At 45.3% G+C, this 22334-nt stretch overlaps 1 protein-coding gene across 1 annotated transcript in view; it reads right to left on the bottom strand.

The window, feature by feature from the left end:
• The window catches only part of PTPRT (protein tyrosine phosphatase receptor type T), a 1078581-nt gene that overhangs the window by 526376 nt on the left and 529871 nt on the right, over positions 1 to 22334 (bottom strand).

Here is a 22334-nt window from a genome sequence, read left to right as displayed (position 1 = left end):
TCCAGCCAGCAGACCAGCTGTCGGGCCAAGGCCTGGGCTGGGTAGATCGCAAGTACGGAGAACATCAGCCGTACCGATTGTGAAAAAGAAGCAACAACAAAAAGAACAACAACAAAAAAGAACAACAACAACAAAGAACTGAGGCCATTTGGGGAAGGAATAATAAAACCTCACTTTCCATGATGCTAGAAACAATAGAGGGCTCTGTGCCTCGTTACTGCCTCTACTTCTTGATGTCTCTGCCACCCCAATGTCATTCATCCCCACTTTGCTAGCAGTTCTTTTCCTGTGCAGAAATGTAATTTAGTGGGTGGCTTTTCCCACAACTCCGTGTTACTAACACATCCATTTCCTTCTCTGCTTTTACAGTTGATGTTCCTTTGCCACACAATAGGCTGCACATTACCTCTTCCTCCAAAGCCACACTCACCAGAGAAGCTCCTAAAACCTCCTGCAGGTCCTGAGGGAGAGAGAGAGACCAGGGGGCGGGGGGTGGGTTCCAAAGAGACCTGCTACTAGATGTCCTGAAGGGTCCCGAGGGAGATTCAGCAACGTGCACGGTGAGCTGCAGGATGATGACAGTAGTAACACTTACTATGCAATGCTTAGCTGTGCCAGACACTGGCCCAAGGGCTTTCATATACTCTTTCATTTAATTCTCATGACAACTCTGTGAGGGAGGTGATATTAACATGTCCATTGTATAGATGGAAGAACCAGGGCACAGAGAGGTTAAGAAATTTGGCAGGTCACACTAGTTAGAAAAGGGTAGAGCCAGGCTTGGACCCCAGGCAGCGTGGTCCCACATGTTTTTACGACTGTGCTATTCTTCTCCTAAAATTACGTATGCCCCTCTTCCAAGCCGTGTTTCTGGCCACCCCCTACACAACACCAAATATTAGACAGCGATAGAGCAAGGAGCTTTATAACCAGTTAGAACGTATCTCCATTCCTGGCTGTCCCAAGATTACTGGTATAATTGTGGGCAGACTGAATAACCTCTTTTATATTTTTTAATTTTTTTTTTTGGCCAAGCCACGTGGCTTGCAGGATCTTAGTTCCCTGACCAGGGATCGAACCCGTGCCCCCTGCAGTGGAAGCATGGAATCCTAACCACTGGACCGCCAGGGAATTCCCTCGAATAACCTCTTTAAGCCTTAACTTCTTCATGTATAAAATGGAAATGGTACATAGTTCCAGGTACCCTGGCAAACATTTAGGACATAAGAGACAATAAATGTCCTACATGCTCCAAATGTGGAAAAGTCCCAAGGCAGAGCTGGGGGACAGAGCACCCCTTCACCCAGTTATTCATTTACCCACCAACTGTTTATTGAGAACTGACCATCTGCCATGCATCGCAGGGGGTGCTAGGGAAACTCTTATTGTCACGGAGCTTACTGTCTAGTGATGAGAGAGAATAACAGGGGGAAAGGGGATGCTTTAGACTAGCCTGAGAAATGACATCTGAGCTGAGACCAAAATGAGAAGCATGAGCCAGGCAAGGGAAGATCTGGGGCGGGGAGAACATTCCAGACAGAGAAAAACAACAAATGCAAACAGGCAGAGAAACCTTGAACAGTTCCAGGAAAAGAAGTGAGGCCAGTGCAGCTGACGCACAGTGCATGGCAGGGAAAAGAGAAGGAGATGAATTTTGAGAGGGAGGAGGGGCTAGATCACACCGGGCCTCTCAGGCCACAATAAATATGGGGTTTGGATTTTACCGTAAGAGCAACAGGCGTTTTTCTGGGATTTTAAGCAGGGGAGTGACATGACCTATGTTTTCGGAGCTCATTCTGGATAAGTGCAGAACGAATAAAAGAGAACACGGGTGGAATACACTGAGAGGTAGAACTGGGCGACTGAGATGAATGTTCGATTTCAAAACTTCACTCAGTAGACGGACAAGAATGGCATTTCTGCTTCCTCCCCCTAGGTGAGTTTCCCAGTACACCTAGGAGAGGGGAAATTGGAGCCAAACGTGAGTCATCAGTCTCCAGCCACCTTTCTGACTAGACTCCCTGCCTCCGTGTGTACCCAGCTCTTTTCGACCCGGGGCTCCCTTAGAAACTCCAGCCTCAACAGCTGCCACAGAACCACCCCTCTCCTCCCTTTTTCCTTTGCCTTATTGTAAAAACATCTGTACAAACAAATGAAATATAAGGGACTGGCATATAAATAAGCCAAAGTAAGAAAACTGAGAAGTAGACCCAAGGGTGGGTCAGCAGTTCTGAGCTTTGCAACACCAGTGATGCCCAACGCAGGTGGCTTCAGGCACTCGTGGGGCCGAAGCAGGACTTCCTGCTGAAGCTGGACGGCCATGAGCCAACAATGCTCTAGTTAATGTATCTCCCGCGTGTTTTTCCCACCTCTGCATTTCCTGGCCTTTTAAACAGTCATCTGGTGAGAACCTACAGATTTTACAATATTTTGCCTCCCTCCTTCTCTCTGTTGATACGCAGGACCTGCCACATTTTGAGACTCATCTGAATCAGTGATGTGGGGTCTGAGTTGGAGGACCAAGCAGCCCTGCCGGAGACACGGAATGTGCTTTGTCTAAATCCTCAGGAGCTTAGGAACACTGTGGTTTTAGCTCGTAAGGAAAAGAGAATGAGTAGTATCCTAGGACAGTGCCGCAGAAGCAGACTTCTTTCTCTCTGTCCCCCTGCTAATGATCTTTCCAACCCAGCACCAATGTGCGTGGCTACGGTGGTGGAAGGGGAGGACTCAACAGAACACACTGGAAGGAAGTTATCTCCTTCTCCTTTTTGTCTTGTGCACCCATCCACCAAGGAGCTAGGTGGAGATGCTTGAACCCCAACTTCCCTTGGCCCAGGCACCCACTGGGGTCAATAAACCTCCCTAAGGCCCTGAAAGCCAGGCCCCTCTGTTCCCTACGTGATCATGAACACCAAAGCTTCATGGCTCCCAAAAAGAGCACAAGAGTCCCCTTACACCAAAGTCGCTGCAGAAAAACTAAGACACACTGAGTGAAAAACAAAACAAAACAAAAACAACCCCTTAACTCTGCTGCCCCTCTGCTTATATGCTCTTCCTTAGCTGATCTCACCACGTAAGACCACTTTCTTCCCGGACCTTTTCCTATTTTCCACCTACATGTTCTGCTCTGCCTGTGGCCCCCCTCCAGCCACTGGGTTGGTGAAATGTCTTGTCCCTGCACCACACACAGTATAAAGAATCCTATGCACTCAGAGTCATGAGAACACTTAAAGGTCACCAAGTCCAGTCTCCCTGATGATGCCTGGGAATGTCCGCCCTCCAGAACACAGCAGATCCTCAAGATATGCTTGTTGGAAGGAAAAGGGAGTGAGGAAGAGGAAGGAAGGGACAAGAATGCCCCACCTTTTTTTTTTTTTCCTCTCCCAGGAGGGCATTATGCTAAGTGAAAGAAGCTAGACAGAGAAAGAGAAATACTGCATGAACTCATTCACATGTGGAATCTAAAAAAAAGTCAAATTTATAGAAACAGAGTAGAATGGTGGTTGCAGGAGCTGGGGAACTGGGGAAAATCGGGAGAGGTTGGTAAAAGGGTACAGACTTTCAGATATAAAACGAAATAGGTCCGAGGATCTCACGTATAACATGGTGATATAGTTGTAACACTGTATTATATAACTGGAGTTTGCTAAGAGAAGAACTTAAGCGGTCTCACACACGCAAAAAAGGTAAATAGGTGAGGTGACAGATGTATTAAGTCGACGGAGGAAATCCTTTCACAATGTATACATATATCAAATCATCACATTGTACATCTTAAATGCATTACAATTTTATTTGTCAATTATACCTTAAGAAGGGTGGGAAAAAAAAAAGTGCACTTACACCTGCCCTAGAGCCTATGAAGATGGGTTACATGGTCAGAGGCAGGCGTTATGGCTGAATCCATGCCCCACAGTTGGGCTCAATCCATTCTGCCTCAGGCCAGGACTGACCTCAGGACAAAGCCTGCAGTGGGGGGCTCTTGGCCCTTGCTTGGGGGGCAGGCAAAGAGATCCAAAAGCCAGGTGGGACCTAGTGACACTGACCTCCCAGGCCCGGCTCTCACTCAGCTCATCAGCCTGAGTGAGAGGAGCTGTGGGTCTGCAGGCCCTCGTCACTTCCCGCTGGTGTTAGTCTACTCACCTCTCAGACATCTCCGCAGAAAGGTCAAGGGCTGCATAAGTAATCATGGATGAGCCAACGCCTCAAGCCAGCCATCGGTTCCCACCCTCAATTTTCGCAAATGTCTCACTATCCTATCCAAATATGCTTCTGACCTTGGAGCAAAGGATGTTCTTGGCAAAGTCTGTGAAAGATTGACTTCAAAGGATTGAGGTTTTCAGAAATCGGCATAAAGAACAGTGTGAACAAAGACTGACCTGGTACAGGAACCAGCCACTGGGGCACTGCTCTGGGGTGACATGTGGATACCAGGAAAGGGGGTCTCAGTCCCCACTATGGGAGCTCAGAACCTCCCACCTCAGTCCACAACTCAGTGGTTCTCAGGTTCTAGGATGCATCAGAATAAATGGAAAACGTGTTCATCATGCAGGGTCTGGGGCCCGGGCCCCAGAGAGTCTGATTCTATAGATGTGATCGAAGACCCAAGAATCTGCACATGACCAAGATCGCCAGCGAGCCTAACGGAGGTGGGTCCTTTGCTGTCCAAAGTGTGACTGGTGGACTGTTAGCAAAGGCATCATCAAAGAGCTTGGAAGAAATGCGGAATTTCAGGCTCCACCCCAGACCTACAGAATCAGTCTGCATTTCACAGGCGCTGCAGCAATGCTCGTGCATGTTGCAGTGTGAGAAGTGCTAACTGATATCGCACTGTGAGGCCCCTCAGCTCTTCTCTGGCGCTTGGCTTCCCCTGCCTCTGCGGCCCCACTCCCTATACCTCTACCTCCCTGAGGGACTCCATCCATCCAGGGATAAATACAACTGTTGCCCTGTACCTAATCTCACAGTGAGACATGCACACATCTAACTACCAGGACTGAGGTGGTAGGGATGCCCCTGTAAAGCGGGGACCTTGGCATAGCCAATCTGAGGGCAAGAGGCTCAGCCCTGAAAAAATATGGAGGCTGCAGCCTTGCTGCCTGCTCACAGACTTGAGCAAAGAAAACAGCAATCGCTCGTGCAACCCACATTTGTTGAGGCTACGTGCCAGGCCCTGCGGGAATGACGGACGCCATTCATATAATGCCTTTTGGTTGATAAAGTACATTCACACCCATTCTCTTATTTAACTGCACCTGCAACAGAGACATGACAAGGCTGGGATACGGAAAGCATGATCCGCATTTTACAAGTGCTGAAAATGAGGTGCCAAGAGGCTAAGTGACTTGCCCAAGATTAAGAAATAGCATTCAAGCTGGGATCCCCACCAGGTCCGTCTGAGTTTAGATGCTGGTCAATGCAGTGAAGAGAAAGGGGAAGGCAGTTAAAGGGGAGAATAGTAACATTCACAGACTGGTGTTGATGTTGTTATGGAGAAGGTTTAAAGCAGCTCAGGAGAGGATGATCCCCCAGTTATGACTGGGCTGGTCCAACACATAGGATGTCAGCGAATCTGTGGTCATTCTGTTCGCCAAGTTTATGAGCCATCTGTTCAGATGTTGTCCAGGAGAACAGCCTATGATGATGGGCATCTTCTAGACCTGTGTGGTCCCATCCTCTAGCCACCAGTCATGTGATGCTACTGAAATGTGCCCTTGGAACATGCCTAGTGCCACCAAGAACTGTTCAGCTTTATTTAACTTTAATTTACATCTTGTAGCCACACAAACAAGAGAGACCATGTCCCTGCCCAGGGGTGCCTCTGCTCCTCAGCTCCAGCCAGTTGCCTCCTTGATAAAGGCAGGCCTGGTACTAACCCATCTTTCTTTAAAATATTATCTTTTATTTCTAATTAAGCTTTTTATTTTGAGATACGTGTAGGTTCCATGCAGTTGTAAGAAATAATACAGAGATATAGGCCTTTTACTTAGTTTCCTCCAGTTGGCAACATCTTGTCAGACTCTAGTGCAATATCACAAAAGGATACTGACATTGATTCAGTAAAAATACAGTAATGTCTCCATCACCACAAGGATCCTGTCAAGTCTTCTTTTAAAAGACACAGAAAGTCTGGATTTTTGGTGAAACAACCCACTCTGTAAATATCGGCAATGAATTTTCATGTTTTTAAAACCCTATGAATATTCACTATACAGTGTCATTTATATTGAGTTCAACAACTGGCAAAACTCATCTAAGGTGGTAAAAGGTAGGACAGTGGATATCCTTGGGGTAAGGACAGTGACTGGAAGGGGATACAAGAGTGGCTTCTGGAACTGCTATTCCTTAATCTTGGTGCTTGTTATATGGGTATGCTCACTTTGTGAAAATTCATCAGGCTGCACGTATCTGACTTGTACACTTTTCTACAGGTATGTGAATAAAAACGTGGCTTAAAAAAAAATGGAGTCTCTACACCAATGACCTTACCAATGAAGGTACCACCGGAATAAAGAGAATTCCAAGCCACAAGACAGATGTGACATTCTTATCAAATGTTTGTCAACGTTCATTGAAACAGATACGGTCATGAGAAGTTCATCAGCTTCTTGAAAATAAATTAACTAATTAATTTGAGTGGCCACATGTGGCCAGTGGCCACCCATAGTGAACAGCACCGGATAGAAGGTCACGAGGCCATCGCTCTTTGTTCTACTGCATCTGAACAGAACACACTGGAACAAGCAGAAAAAGCACTGTTGGCAGTAGTGGAACTTCTGAAGGACCCCAAAGTGGCTGCTTCTCTTCAGAAGCTCAGTGGAAAGCAGTCTGCTGAAGCCTGTGTTCTCAAGGGGAACAAGAGCAAAGGGTTGGTTCTTGGGGGTGAAAAGAATCTTACTCTTTCTATGTACGTATAAAGCACAGTACATACATGTTCATGGAAGTCAGGAAAATGAGGTTCCTGGGGGAGTCGGGGGTGGTCAATACTTTCTAAAAGACTGAAAACACTGTTAAAGTGAAAAACCAAGTAAAGCACCACACAAAGAGGATTTCTAACACCCAACGTGATAGCTTGTTTGCTGTACGGGGCCCTTGGAACATTACCGTCGAATTGCTTCTGCCTTTTTTACCGCCGTGCGTGTCCACCATGGAGAGTGTCCATCGTGGAGAAGCACCATGTTCAGTTGCCATGGCGCCCCCATTGGATGGCACTACTCGTTCTGAATTAGAAGTGGCCCTGAGCACACCCGTGTTCATAGCAGCATTATACACAACAGCCAGAGGGTGAAACCCAAGTGCCCATCGGTTAATGAACAGATAAACAAATGTGGTCTATCCATACACTGTAACACTATTCACCCTTAAAAAGGAAGGCAATTCTGACACATGCTACAACGTGGATGAACCTTGAGGACATTTTGTTAAGTGAAACAAGCCAATCACAAAAGGACAAATGCTGTGTGATCCCACTTATACGAGATACTTAGAGTGGTCCACAGAGACATAAAGTAGAAGGGTGGTTGCCAAGGGCTGGGGGAGGAGGGGATGGGGAGTTGTTGTTTAATGGGTACAGAGTTTCAGCTCTGCAAGACGAAGGGAATTTTGGAGATTGGATGCAAGACAATGTACATGTACTTAACTTTCTTGAGCTGAACACTGAAAAATGGTTAATATAATAAATTTTATGTTATATGTGTTTTACCATAATTTTTAAAAATGGAAGGAAAAAAAGCAATTTTGAGCAACATTCATGTCAAGGCCAGATCTTGGAAATTGGAGGTTACGACTGAGCCACCAACCACGGGTGGGATGACTGTCCACACTGGACAGAAGTATACTGTTATGTCTGCCAAAACCATGATTCAGAAGCTGAGCAGGGCTATGCAGGAGGTTGTCCTAAGTGTGGCCTTTTTAACACTCATCAGTGACAATTCTTACACTTGGACCAACAAAACTCTTCCTGAACACATAGAAATAAAATAACAAAACCTGAATGATTGAGACTGCCAGCATGTGAAGGTGATGAGATCGTGAGGGTGCTGGAGGCATGGGGGAGGGGCAGATTAACGTAGGCACTGGGAGTGCAGGGGGAGGGGAGGGGAGGGCGGGGGAGAGGGATCCATGGGTGCTTGCTTTGCTGCAGGGTCTTCATCACCTTCGTGGCCCTGGGGGATCGGGGGAGGGTCCTCACTCTGCCCTGCTGACCCTCACCCTCAGTGTAGCTGCTGATCCCTCCTACAACTACAGCTATTTACAGCATCTTCACTCAGACCCAGAAGCAATGACAATGAACATGAATGTATGTGATGTGTCACAGCTTTAGAGCATCTTCCCATGACTCACTCATCATGAAAACTCTATGCCCTGGTGCGATTCTTACCTGCACGCATTTTACAGATGAAGCAACTGAGACTTGGAGCAGAAAAGCTGTCTGTCCAAGGAATACCCGGAAGGTAGACTCACATCTGGACCCCCACTTCTAAGTTCCAAACTCTGTGTGTGGCATCTCATGGCCTCAGCTGCCCCTAGAATAAGGGAGACCTCAATGGCTCCAGCTGGGGAGTCCCATGTGTCACCAGCAGCCTTAGATGCTGCCCCAGTCTCCTTGTCTGATGAACATGAATCACGATATCGCCCTGATAAAGGGACTGTTGTTATGAAGGATTAATTCATTAATGAATATGAGGTCTCTGGAAAGCCACAGTGTGATATAAATACTTGTGTTGTCAGCTTTGCCTCTCTGGTGCAGAATGAAAAGGACCAAACCCCCCATTGTCCTTAGGTAATAGCTTCGATGTGGTGCAGGGAGGGAGGAAGGAGACTGTCTGGGGATAAACAATGCTGAGTTGTTCGCACAGCACAGGCCGGGGAAGGGAGAAGGGGGCTGGGGCTTCAGTCTTCCCAGACAGCTCTGTGTCTGTGCTCCTGAACTTCTCCCCACACCACCTCTGCTGGACAGACGGACAGACAGACAGACAGACACAGACACACAACACACACACACACACACACACACACACACACACACACACACACACACAGTCCAACTCTTGCCCTAGAAAGGACACCTCATAGCAGCCTCTTGTGAAGAGAGCAAAGATAACTCACATCACAAGCGTAGTGAACCTACGATTTCCTTCCTGGAGGTGTATTTTCAGTGATCATTTCATACTCTGTAGACCACACCCATGGTGACCAAAAGGTCAGGTGGCAGACAGGGCTCAGACTGGATATATTCCAGTTTTCTACTGCTGCATAGCTGTCTTAGCTTGGGCTGCTATAACAAGATATCATAGGTTAGGTTGCTTAAATAATAGACATTTACTTTCCTATAGTTCTAGAGGCTGGAAGTCTGAGATCAGGGTGGGTTCTGGTGAGGACTCTCTTCCTGGCCTTTCAGAAGGCTGCCTGCTCACTGTGTGCTCACATGGCCTTTCCTCAGTAAACGCATGTAAAGGGCAGGGGGGATGTGGGTAGAATCCATGTGCTCCTATGTTTCTTCATTCTTCTTATAAGGGCACTAATCCCATCATGGTGGCCCCACCCTCATGACTTCATCAAAACCTATCTTATCTCCTAAAGGCCCCACCTCCAAATACAATCACATTTGGGGTTAGGACTTTAACATATAAATGCGGGGGGGGGGGGGGGGGGAACACAAACATTCATAACAATAGCAAACATTCCAAAACATGGTGGCATAAAACAACAAGCATCTTATTATGGTCATGGAATCTGTGCATCAGAAATTTGGTCAGGACCCAGCAGAGATGGCTTGCTCTGCTCTACAATGTCTAGGACATTGACTAGGAAGACTGAAACAGCCATGGGTGATTTGGATGGCCCAGGGTTGGAGCAGGTGGGGCTGGAGGAATGCATTTCCAACAAGACTTCAATCATATGCTTGGTGCCTGGGTTGGGCTGGCTGAAGGTCAGTTCAGCTGGGACTGTCACCTGGAGCACTAATATTTGGCCTTTCCACGTGATCTGGGCTTCTCACTGCTTAAAGAGCTCTGAGAAACAGCATCTCTGGAAGAAACAAGGATCCCAAGAGACCACCTTCGGAAGTCACATCACTGCTGCTTTTCTCAAGGGGAAGGAGCAGTCACCAGGCCTGCCCAGATTCCAGGGAAGGGAGCAGAGACTCTACTTCTTCGTGGGAGGAATACCAAAGAATTTGGGGCCACGTTTAAAAACCACCATATGGCTTTGTATAGGACAGAGTCAGAGTTTGGTATAGGACTTTGCATATCCTAGTCCCAGACACCACCCGTAGTCCCACGGGGGAGGTGATTCAGAATATCCTAATACTCTGGATGATGTCATTTTGTACTCCTTTAGGGCGTAAGAGTAAGGAATTCTCCAAATGTTAGGGTCCTTTGGGGACCTAGGTCCATGCCTTTATTTTAACATTGAGGAAACCAAGAATAAGAGAGGTCACTTCCTTTACCCAGCGTCACATGGCCGCTAAGTGAAGCAGCCAGGATTCACTGACTCCAAATCCAGCGCTCACTCTGCTCCTCAGCTGCCGTCGTGGAGAGCTGGAGCTGACGGTTCCTTTCTATCAAGGTGAGACGTCTGTCTTTAGAGCTGGGAAACCCACTGCAAACAGAACCTGCTAGTTGCCCTCCCTCTAAGGAGAGGGGAAAGGAGCAAGGTGGTCAGGGGGTGTTTACAGATGGGGGGGCTCTGGGCTGGCAGGCAAAGGTGAGCGGGTCGGCCCAGCCCCCCAGGGCGGGTCTGTGATGGGAAATTGGATAAACACATTTGGAGCAGAATGCATGTGCATCCGACCGTGTGCACATTTTTAAATATACATTTCACATCCATATGCAGACCCCACTGACATGAGACAGATGTGCAGTGGCCTCCAGGAGTTGTTCTCCAAAGAAGCGCTTATTTCATTTGACTCCAGGCATCCAAGCCTCAACAGAGGTCAGGATTCAGACAGGCGGTGGGAAGCTGACTCCAATTACGGCAGGAAGACCCAAGTTAGACAGTGGGAAGAACTGTCTCCGGAACAACAGCTCGGTTCTCCAGATTCTTCGGCAATGTGGCACTGCAGACTCAGTACACACCCAGACAAATAAGAGTGCTCCCTGGAGGTGTGAGGAAGGAATCCAGTTGATTGAAACTGGATTTTAGTTCATACCCCAGATTTTATGGAACACAGAGGCTCCACAAAGGGTATGGCCCTTGGTGAGCACTTTTGATTTAAATGAAGGCTCGGTGTCTCTTTTTCGAGCAGACATATATTTTAAATTTTTTATTTATTCATTTATTTAGTTAGTTTTGGCTGCATTGGGTCTTCGATGCTGCGTGCGGGCTTTCTCTAGCTGCAGCGAGCAGGGGCTACTCTTTGTTGCGGTGCACGGGGCTCTCATTGCGGTGGCTGCTCTTGCTGCAGAGCACAGGCTCGAGGCGCGCGGGCTTCAGTAGTTGTGGCACGCAGGCTCAGTAGTTGTGGCCCACGGGCTTAGTTGCTCCACGGCATGTGGGATTTTCCTAGACCAGGGCTTGAACCCGTGTCCCCTGCACTGGCAGGCAGATTCTTAACCACTGCACCGCCAGGGAAGTCCTGAACAGATATTTTAAAGAGATAAATAGGAAGACTTGAACTTGAAAATCTGAGAACCGAGGCCCTGCCAACCTTTTCCAAATGAATCTGTAAGATAGGAAAGGGCTTACTATTGTTTAAATAAGTTCCTGCCGTGCACCAGGCACTTCTGCTCTTCTTTTCTGGGGGATGGGGGGGGGGTGGAGGGTATGTGGAATAAAACCTTTATTAAGATATAACTAATATACTCCATAATTCATCCAAAGTGTTCAACTCAATGAATTTTAGTACATGCATAGAGTTGTGCAACCATCATTAAACCAGTTTTAGAACATTTAATCACCTCAAAAAGAAACCCCATACACTTTATCAATCACCTTCCCAACTGTCCCTTAATCCTCCTGCCCTAGGTAACCACTGATCTACTTTCTGTCTCTACAGATCTGCCTATTCTGGACATTTCATATAAATGGAATCACACCCTATATGGTCTTTTGTGACTCACTCTTTCACCTGGCATGTTTTCCAGGTTCACCTATGTTGTAGCATGAATCCCACTCCTTCTACTGCCAGATAACAGCCCCTTGTACAGACACACCACATTTTATTTACTCATTCAGCAGCTGATGGACATACGGGTTGTTTCCACTTTTGGACTATTGTGCATGGTGGTGCTCTGAACATCCATGTACATTTTTTTCTGTGGATGTACATTGTTATTTCTCTTGGGTATATACTTAGGAGTGGGACTGCTGGGTCATATGGTAACTCTATACAACTTTTTGAGGAACACCCAAACTTTTCCATAGTAGCTGCTCCATTGTAAATAGGTACCAGCAGTGTATGAGGGTTCCAGTGTCTCCACATCCTTACCAACATTTATTATTGTCTTTTTGCTCAGAGCCATCTTAGTAGGCATGTAGGTGCTCTCCTCATATTACCTCATTTAATCTTCACAGCATACTACAGGAGCCATCTACTACTACCACCATCCCGTTTTATGGATCACAAGACTGAGGCTCAAAGAGGTCAAGTCACTTGCCTGCCAAAGTCACACCACTGGGAAAGGAGAGTGAAGATTGCTGTCAGGTCTGCCAGATGCTCCTCCCACTGCCCTGTAGCCCCACCCATCCTCTCAGGCCAGTTCTGCCCCCAGAGCCATCTCTGCAGGTTCTCTTTGTGCTCCACCTGTGACTCATTGCTGAGATATTCAGGAACAGAAGCAACTCAGCACTTTACCCAAACCAACCTTGCTCACTTGAGAGCATCCCCTTCTGACTGTCTGCATTCCTTCTGTTGAGGGTGGGTGGGCGCCCAGGAGGTCAGGAAAGAAGCCAACACACCTCTCTGCCCCTGCCCACCCCTGTGCTCGGTCCACCCCCGTGTGGGTGTATTTCCAGGTCCAGCTCTGCTGGGCTGCAGGCAGCTCGTGGCATTTTCCTCCACTTACTGGAGCACGTGAGACTCTGCCCAGCCCGTTGGTGACTCCTGGGAAAAATTTCACATCAGGCTCCTGGGAAATATTTCTTTAGTTCAAGAAGCTATAATGAGCATGACCCTAAACAAGCTGACACCTCCTAACACTCACAGTGAAAGGGGACCTCGATGGTGGGATGCATCATACAGCCTCACGGGGGCCAGCGGCCTGCCCACTGCCCAGCCATCTCCCCTCACGCTCCCCTTCACACAGGAAGATAAATGTTGCCGGGGGCCGTCAGGTGTGTTGTTTTTATATGAAGCCCATCGTTCCTTATTCTCCCTCCATTGTTCTCTGATGTATGACAAAACTCCCGATTTGTCAAATGCTTAACAGCGGTCAGGATAATCTATTCTCCACACATTCACAGAGCTTTTCATTTTGCACAACTGCCACCGAGAACAGTTTATGGATTTTCCATCGTGAGGAAATGGAGAGGAGAAAACACCCCATCCCACCACAACCTGCTTCTCTTGAGTCACAGCCCTCATTCATTAGAGAGGAAGCGATGCAGCTTCTGAGGTCCCCACCTTACTACACATAATCACACTTTGCACTTAAGCCCATTTTATGGGCAGCCACCTTCAAGTGCTTTTCTGTTTGTATCGAATCCCTCCCTATGTTGTCGAAGTGAAAATCGGGCAGTGCCCTCCTGCTAACAGACCTCACATTTACAGCTCAAAGGAGTCAGCTCAAGGGACTCGGGATTCAAAAGCCCTCTGCACTGCTGGATGACCTGCAGCAGATTCTAATGCAATCCCCAGAAGCCTCACGCTTTTAAAAAATATACACTGAAAAATGTACACTGATCATCTATCACAGCAAAAATCTAGAATCAATCTAAATTTCCAAAGAGAAGGGCTTAAATAAATTATAGTAATGGGACACGGAACACCAGTGAAATAATGTTTCCATGGCGTGGGAATGTGGTAAGGATATAATGTTAACTAACGCAAGTTTCAAAACTGTATTGCAATATGATTCCCAGTTCGTAAAAATATGCCCGTATATGGACGCATCGAGAAAGACCAAACGGATAGACATTCAAAAGGTGAAAACTCAAGAGACCATCTGCTTTTTACAAAGATATTTATTTTCATGTGCTTTCCAAATTTTCTTCAATGAATAAAAAAGTTATTTTTCAAATAAGATTAAAAAAAAAAAACACCTTGGTTTTGCTCAACGTGGTCTATTCACGCACTCTTCCTCAAACTTTAAACTCTGCGGAAAGCGGCCACTTGTACAGTAAACAGAATATACAGCCCAGTGGCTTTCTGACAGTGAGCACTTCTTTATCCACACTGGGTGACACCATACTGAACAGCAGCTGTCCATATGACTGCAATCACAGCAGCTTCTGAAACCACAACCCACTTTCCCCTTTATTTTGTTCCATTAAAAACTGGCTCTTGAAGCTAATGAGCAAATTCCCTGAGTGATGGAACCTAGGAAATGCTGAATCACACTCAGGGCAAAGAGCCTATTAAACCCACACGAAGTCACACAGCCCTTTGAAGACTCACGCAGCTCAGATAACTTGAAAGTCCCTCTGAGGATATATTCGATACACGGTTATCATATGTAAATGGAAGCCAATGCCTAACAAGATATGATTATTTTCAAATGCCTTCGCTATGATCTAAGCTGAGCTCTGATTTGAGGAGTAACGTAGTGATCACTTTAGCAAGAACCTGGAGGCTAAGATTAACCTTTACCTGGAACTTCTGAGGAGGGGTGAGATTTTCTCGGAAACTAAGATCCTAGGAACTACTGGCGGTTACTACTGGAAGAGCTGAAAGAACATGTCAACTCCAAATCCCTTCGTCTTTTCTTTTTCTTTCTGTGTTTTCTCTCCTATTTTTTTGCCTTCTTTCCCAACCCATCTTGGACTCCTTGAGCTTTCTCTTTAATAACACTTTTAGAGCATGCTCTTAGAATGTTTGTCTTAAGTCCTTTACACCCAACTTGAAGGTGCAAAAAAAAAGGAAAAGAAAAATAAACAACCCTATTCCTTGTGTATTTGGGCATTAGGGCTGTCAGAACAAAGCACTACAGACTGGGTGTCTCCAACAACAGAAATGTATTGCCTCACAGTCTGGAGGTCAGAAGCCCGAGACCAAGGTATTTGCAGAGTTGGTTCCTCCAAGGTCCTGTGAGTGAGAATCCATTCCCTGACTCTCCCTTAGCTTCTGGTGGATTGCTGACAATCTTTCCTTGGCCTGTGGAAGCATCACCCCAATCCCCGTCTTCACCTTAGCATGGCATTTTCCCTGTGTGCATGTGTCTGTGTCTAAATTCCATGTTTTTATAAGGACACTGGTCACATTGGATTAGAGCCCTCATGACCTCATCTTAATTACATCCACAAGGACCCTATTTCCAAGTAAGTCACATTCTGATATCCTGGGAGGTAGGACTGCAACATATGAATTTTGGAGACACGATTCAACCCATGACACCTTGTATCTATGTCACAAGCCATGTCCCAACTAGGCTGCTGAGCTCTGCTCCAGCAGAAAACAACACCCCCAGACTGACAGATGGTTTCCGTTGTCAGTTGAACCATTCCTTCCCCAGCTCCCTGGTTACCCACCCCCTCTTATTTCCCACTGTTGCTTTTACAAACTTTCTCCGTGCTCCTGGATCTTTCTCTAGTCCCCCAAACTTTAGCAGGTGATCTTATTTCAAAGAAGCAAAAAGAGGCCATTGCAAAGGGATGGTCTGACCTCCCTGCCACGAAGCCTTTACTTGTGTCCCTTCTTTCCCCACTCTGTCCTGTAATAAAGCGAGGGACATTCCTCCTCCTGGGGTCTGGACCCTCTGCCTCCTCAGGGGCCCCGTGCTTGCCAATTACCCCTCCTCCTTCTATCTTCAACCTTCCTCACCATGGGTCTCTTCCTATCAGCATTTAAACAAGCCCCAATTTTTCCCATAAAGAGCAAAACCTCTTAGCTCCATTTTTCTCTCAGATTATTGTCCAAACGCTCAGGCTCACCTCACAGGCACACTTACTGAAAGAGTGAAATAAAGTGATCTCTGCTTCTCTTGCGCTAAACTCATTCTAGCTGACTTCTGTCCTCACCTATATATATTGGAATTTCTCCTGCCATGGACCCCCTGGTTGCTAAACTAAGGGTTTCTTTTGGTCCTTTTCTTAAGGGACCACTCAGCAAGTGTGGAATTGACCGGTCTCTCCTTTAAATATTTAATTCCTTGGCTTCTGAGTGATCCTAAAGGTTTCTAAATTCTCCTTCTTGGTTTATCTCGCTGGACCCTTATCCCCTGCCCATATGTTCAATTTTTATATTGGTATTATGTACTAGATCTTTCTCCTCCCCTTCTGATCTCATCCATTACCATGAATTAAATTACTATCTATACCCTGGTGACTCTCAAGTCTCTATTTCCAACTCTACTTCTTTCTCCCGAATTAAAGATGTCCATATTCCTTCCTACCATTATATCCCCCCTGCAATGATCCACAACCAATGATAGTTATGACGGAGGACAGCCAATAGGCAGTAGACAGAGTAATGGGTTGATATGGACTCAGGAGGGGCAAAGATCCTCTTGGCAGGGTAAAGAGAAGCAGCGATGAAATGAGAGCTAAGGGACAGTTAGGTGAATTAACTTGATACTTCTTCAAAAAGTGCTCCCAAATCCAAATATTCTTGATCCCTTGCTACTCTTTCTGAACACCTGTATCTTAAAGGACAGGGCACTCCTGACATGAATTAAATTTGAATATGCTTCTAACCTAGAAAATATATTTTTCCTTCCACCAACGCTCTGGCATATGGAGACTGTCCACTGAAAATCATAGATATGTCATCAAATTGCAGAATGCCAGCTTTGGGGTAGGTATTGCTTTTTCTATACATATGTACAATTTTAAGTGAAGCATCTGTACTAAATTATGCTTCCCACTGCCCACTCAGCTTGGTCCTTGACTCCGCTGCTGGATGGAATTACAATTGCTAGCAGTCAGGAATTAAAAAGAGGTCAGTACAGACCAACAGATGTCAAAATAAAAAACAAGGTTAGGAATATAAAATTTCATGGCTTCAAGACATATGTTAGCCTAGAAAAAAGCAAATTGCTTTCACATGAGACTGCCTCATGTCATTACTAATAAAATAAAAACAAACAAACAAACAAACCCAAAGACATGGCTGCTAGAGAACATGTAGTCCAACACCCTCCTTCAGCAAACAAGGATACTGAGGCCCAGAGAGGAAAATCGTTCAATTTCCTCAAGGTTAAACTTTGTGGAATGGGAGGAGGTGATGGAAGAATTTGGTGTTTATTCCATCAGCACATGAGAGGCTTGGAAAAACATGGCCTCATTTGGCTAGAGCCTGTCAGTATCAGCATTTTTGCAGAGGACGTCACCATCCTAGCCAGCAGGACCTCTGGCACACTCACCTCATCCATGTGCTTCTTCCGGAAGCCCTCATCCTAGTCAACCCCACACCACACTGCATACTCCACACCCTGATCCTCCTGGGTTCTGAATGCTAGAGTCACATTTCCACAACCAGCTTTGCCTCTTCTCCCAGTCCCATCTCATCTACTCTGCTGGAATGTTCCTTCCTGTTTGCTTCCTGCTTTGCTTCTACTGCAACCAGATTCACCAAGCAGCATTCTGCCCACCAACCTGGGCTCCTGGAAGCTCTGCAAGGTGCCCTGAGCCCATGCCCCCACCAGCCTGACCCAGCCCTGTGAATGGACCTGAATGAGAAATGATGGATGTTTGCAACCCTTATCCCAGCAAAAGAAGAGCGAAGGAAAAAACAAAGCAACACCAAAGCACCCCTGCTGAGCTCAGATTATGAGTGGGCCAGGCACTGTGCTAGGTGCAGACGTTAACACTGTCTCCTTTAATCTCCCAGCCTTTAATAGAACCCTGCTCTGTGAAATTTGCACAGGGGCCAGAAGGAAACCAGGTGTTATTCATAATAATTGGCTCCCCATAATCTATGCACTTGGCACTGTCTGGAATAATATGATGGGCCTTTATGCTATTCACAGCCTATAAAAAAGTAGTTCTGTTGTGATTCGACATATAGTAATCTCCATTTTAAGAGGACAATAGAAACACTCAGCCATTATTCATTCCAGAGCCTTAAACAGCAGAGAATTCCTTTATCAGGAACATAAGGTTAGAATGACATGAGTTATTAATATTGCAAGTAGCCCAATGCATTCACTGAAGTGCTCAAACTGTTGAAAGAAACAAATGGTTTTTAAAAGCCAGATCTAGGAAAAGGCTGGGGCCAAACAGCACTTTGAGAGAACTGTGCAAAAAGCAGAAACTTTTCAGAACTGCTTAAGCTGAGATGAGAATGGGGGCTAGAAATCTTCATCCCCAGCTCTTTTAGTCCTGAATGTTCTGAAAAAAGTACACAAAAGAGAAAAGCAATGGATGTTCAGAAGCTCAGATGGGAGACAAGAGAAAATGTGACAGGAGCTACAAACCAGAGTTAATTAACAATCATTAGTGGCACGTGCATAACTCCTTGGTATTCAGTTAATTTTCATTCATTTATTCATCACCATATTCCACAAAGAATTTGAGACAGCCTACAGAAAGAACATGATAGGACAACGGCAAAATGTAAATAAGAGTAAAGAATCGGGACCAGCCTGAAGACAGCTGTGAGCACCATGGCAAGAAGGACACCTGTGTGCTGACCATGACGTCTTCACACGTACCACCGTCAGGTTTCAAATGTGACTTGAAGCTTCCTGGCAGCCAGAGTGAAAAGGAGACAGAGTCAGTTACAGAATTCTCTTCAATAAGGACTACTAAAGCATTTTTCTTTCAAAGCAGGGTAAAAAGATGAACACTGGCGGGAGGCCCATTAAACTGTAATAAGATGGAAGGGAAGAGAGTGTAGGAGAAAGAATGTGAGTTCTGGAGCTGCAAGTCCTTCCAAGAAGGGCTAGCTTAACTGTAAATACTCGGTGGCCTTGGAGAAGATCCTTAATTCCTCTGAGGCACATTCTTACTGGAGATTTTAAAATATCTAATTTGCTAAGTCATGTATGAGAGAGAGAGAGAGAGAATGAACAGAGGAATAATAAGAAAGGTGAATATGAATGAAACAAAACATATAAAGCATCCAGTTTCTGGAACTTGAAATATGCTAGATCCTTTCCCAGAATTTTTCTTTTCTTTCATTCTTCCTGTGAAATTAAATCTGGCAGTAAGAGCATGGCGGTCTGCTTTGTCATCTGGTGGCTGTTTCAATCTCTCTCTTCACTCTTATTACCCTCTGCCCCTCCTGTTCTCTCCTCCCCTTCAACCTCCACAGGCAGCAGTAGCCTCAATCTCAGAATGCTCGAGTGAAGAGAAGTATAGAAACCCAAGTGGATGAGTCCGTCTGCAAATGTCAGAGCACTATGAGAAGATGCAAATGGTGATGGGCACCAGACCAACCAGCATGGTGCCGGAGAAAGAGAGTATCAACTTGGAAATGAGCGAGGTACTGACGGATAATCATCGAAAGCTTAGGAGGAAGAACTATCTTGTACTGAAACGTGTTGATTTATGGTAGACATTTCTACCTTGAGCACGCATTATTCACTACCTAATCCATTCTGATCTTGAAGAAAAGTTCTATTTTGTAGGAAATGCAATATTGGCTCCCTTAGCGCCAAATACTTTCAGACTTCAGCTAACAGCATGGGTCTAACTACTGGGCCTTCATGTTCCCAGTGACCATATTTTCTAAGCCAAACATCAAAAGCAAAATTCACAATGGCCTAGAAATTAAATTACTTTTACCCTTATGGACAGTTGGAGCTGTCTTAGAAATTCTGGGTCATATGGTCACCGCATGAAGCAACTGCACAGGTCGGTATCCTCATTTTTCAAATGATTCTCCTTACCTTCAGGCTTGAGTGAGAAGCCTCTGCTCTGTGTTCCCTTTGAACTTGCATACTCCTCCATCCTAGTATGCACCAACCTCTGTATCTTTTTTTTTCTCCATCTGAATGATGAACATACTGTTTGAACCAAAGCCCAGGATGACTGGACAAATCTATGAGATTGTGTGACGTTAAGCCTCAAATTTTTAATATAGTTTTATTTTTCTTCATGCTCAAATTCTTATAAAGCTCTGGATCCATTTTTATAGTGTTTAATCACATGTTCATCTTCAAAAGCAGCGCTCATGCGGTAGACAGACTCAGTTTTCTCATTTGAATAGACCACATGTATCTGAATTAAGAATCAGACAGTAGGGTAAGGCAGAGGGTCTTCTTACCTATATTTGGATCCATATCTGTTCAGGCTTCAACAAAATAATTTCACTGCCTATTGTTGGAAAAAAGAGCCAATTTTCAGGCTTAGTTTTCAGTGTTATGGGGTAGTTTTATTTACTTGTTTTCCACTTTTGTCTTTTTTTTTTCCTAATGTCTTCACTAACGTGTCAGTTGCAAGATGGAACAGTCTGTGTCAGAGATAAAAATTTAAAGCCAGAAGTTCCCGTCTGAGTTTCTTCAATGTGTTTTCAAGGGTGATTAATAATGAATGGGGGACATCGTTGTATTTGCTCAAATATTGTGAAGGGTTGTCTTTTCTTGGGCACTAGTACACTGCATGAGCAAGGTTTCATCTACCCAGACTGCTTGAGGGGACCATAGGAGAATAGCTCAGTCATTTTTCAGAAGCAGATCTGAAAACACTAAGACCCAGGAGCCATCGCAGCTCCCAAACCATCTGGACATCGGCAAGATACCTGCATGGAGAAGAAAGGCAGATGGGAATGCAATGGGGCCAAAACATAGGCAACTCCTGGGGCATCCTCACCTGGAATTTTAATTATCTTCCTGGATTCACTGGGGGAAGCTATGCAGGAGCTAAAAGAAGATGGGATGGCTCTAACTCTCACACAAAATCGTTCCCGGTGGGATAGGGAAGAGGACAGCAGAAAAGGAACTGAACACTTCTGACTGTGGTGACGAGCCTCTGCAGCTTACCTGGTTAGCACTTTTGCTCTGCTCCATGTGACAAGACATGAGCCACGTGATCAGTTAGCTCCATGTGGTCCATTATCCCTATAACTAGGGAGAACTGTCTCCCAGAAATTGGCAAATTATTATTCAATATATTTAGCTTCAAAATGGCTGCCCCCTCCTTCTTTTTCTTCCTTCCTTCCTATCTCTCTCTCCATCTTTCCCATTCACTCACCCACTCACCCACCCATCCATCCATCAATTCATCCATTCATCCATTCATTCCTCTATCCATCCAAAGGTATGCTGACCATCCACTTTGTGGCAGGTACTGTTTAAAGCATTTAATACCCTGCATCTCATTACATTTTAATAATACCCCAAAAGTCAGCTCTTAATATTCATTATTAATACCACTGAAGTTTAAGAGGTTGAGTATCTTGCCCAAGACTCAGCAAAATATTGCCCATGAGCCAAGTCCAACCTATTTTTATAAGTAAAGTTTAAATGGATGCAATTATGCCCATTTTTTACTTATGCTACAGTTCTGGCAGAGATGAACAGTTACAAGAGACCATGTAGTCTATAAAGCCTAAAATATTTACTATCTTGCTCTTTACAGAAAACGTTGTCACCCCTAATCTTGCCCAATAACATTTAGCAAGAAGGCAGTAGAGTCAAAGATACAAACTCAGATCCATCTGCCTCAAAAGGCTATATTCTTCAACCACAAGCCATACAATAGAAATACTTGAGCTTCAACTGCATGACTCCTGGAAACTTAGGGTGAGCTGGTCAGGCCAGGTTTACGGTCATGAGAGCAGAACTGACATACATTACTTAGTAACATAGCCAACCACTGTTGAGGACCCTCTTCACTAGTGAGAAAAGCCAGTGAGGACTTTTCTTTTTTTTTCCTGGTGAAATAATTACAGAGATGAGTGTTGATGCATGTTTTGACTTTGCTACAAAAGTAGTTCTGTCTTCTCCAGTTTAAGTAATTACGTTTGTTTCTAAATAAAGCAAATGGAGCTATAGTTGTCAAAGAATGCATAGATCAGTTGACTGCATTTATGGTGTACTCGGTAGAATAGAAGTTAAAGCAATTATGACATGGCAAGGAGAGATACTACAGTGTATCTTGCACACACCCAGGTAGGCGAGTGCTACTGAGCACCTTGTGAGCCAGGAGAAAATAGGGGGAAGATGAGACTGAATGGAAATGGAAATTTCCACCCAATGAAATCTAGCTTCAAACAGCATTTGCTATCCTGATGCCCTAACAATTGCTTTATTTTAATTGTTTTCTAATGTTGCCAGGTATAAAGGATGTGTTCT

This window comes from Stenella coeruleoalba (genome assembly GCF_951394435.1).
Source record: "Stenella coeruleoalba genome assembly, chromosome: 15".
NCBI classification, from domain to species: domain Eukaryota; kingdom Metazoa; phylum Chordata; class Mammalia; order Artiodactyla; family Delphinidae; genus Stenella; species Stenella coeruleoalba.
The sequence above is the reverse complement of the archived record's forward strand: the minus strand, read 5'-3'. Positions and strand labels throughout refer to the sequence as shown.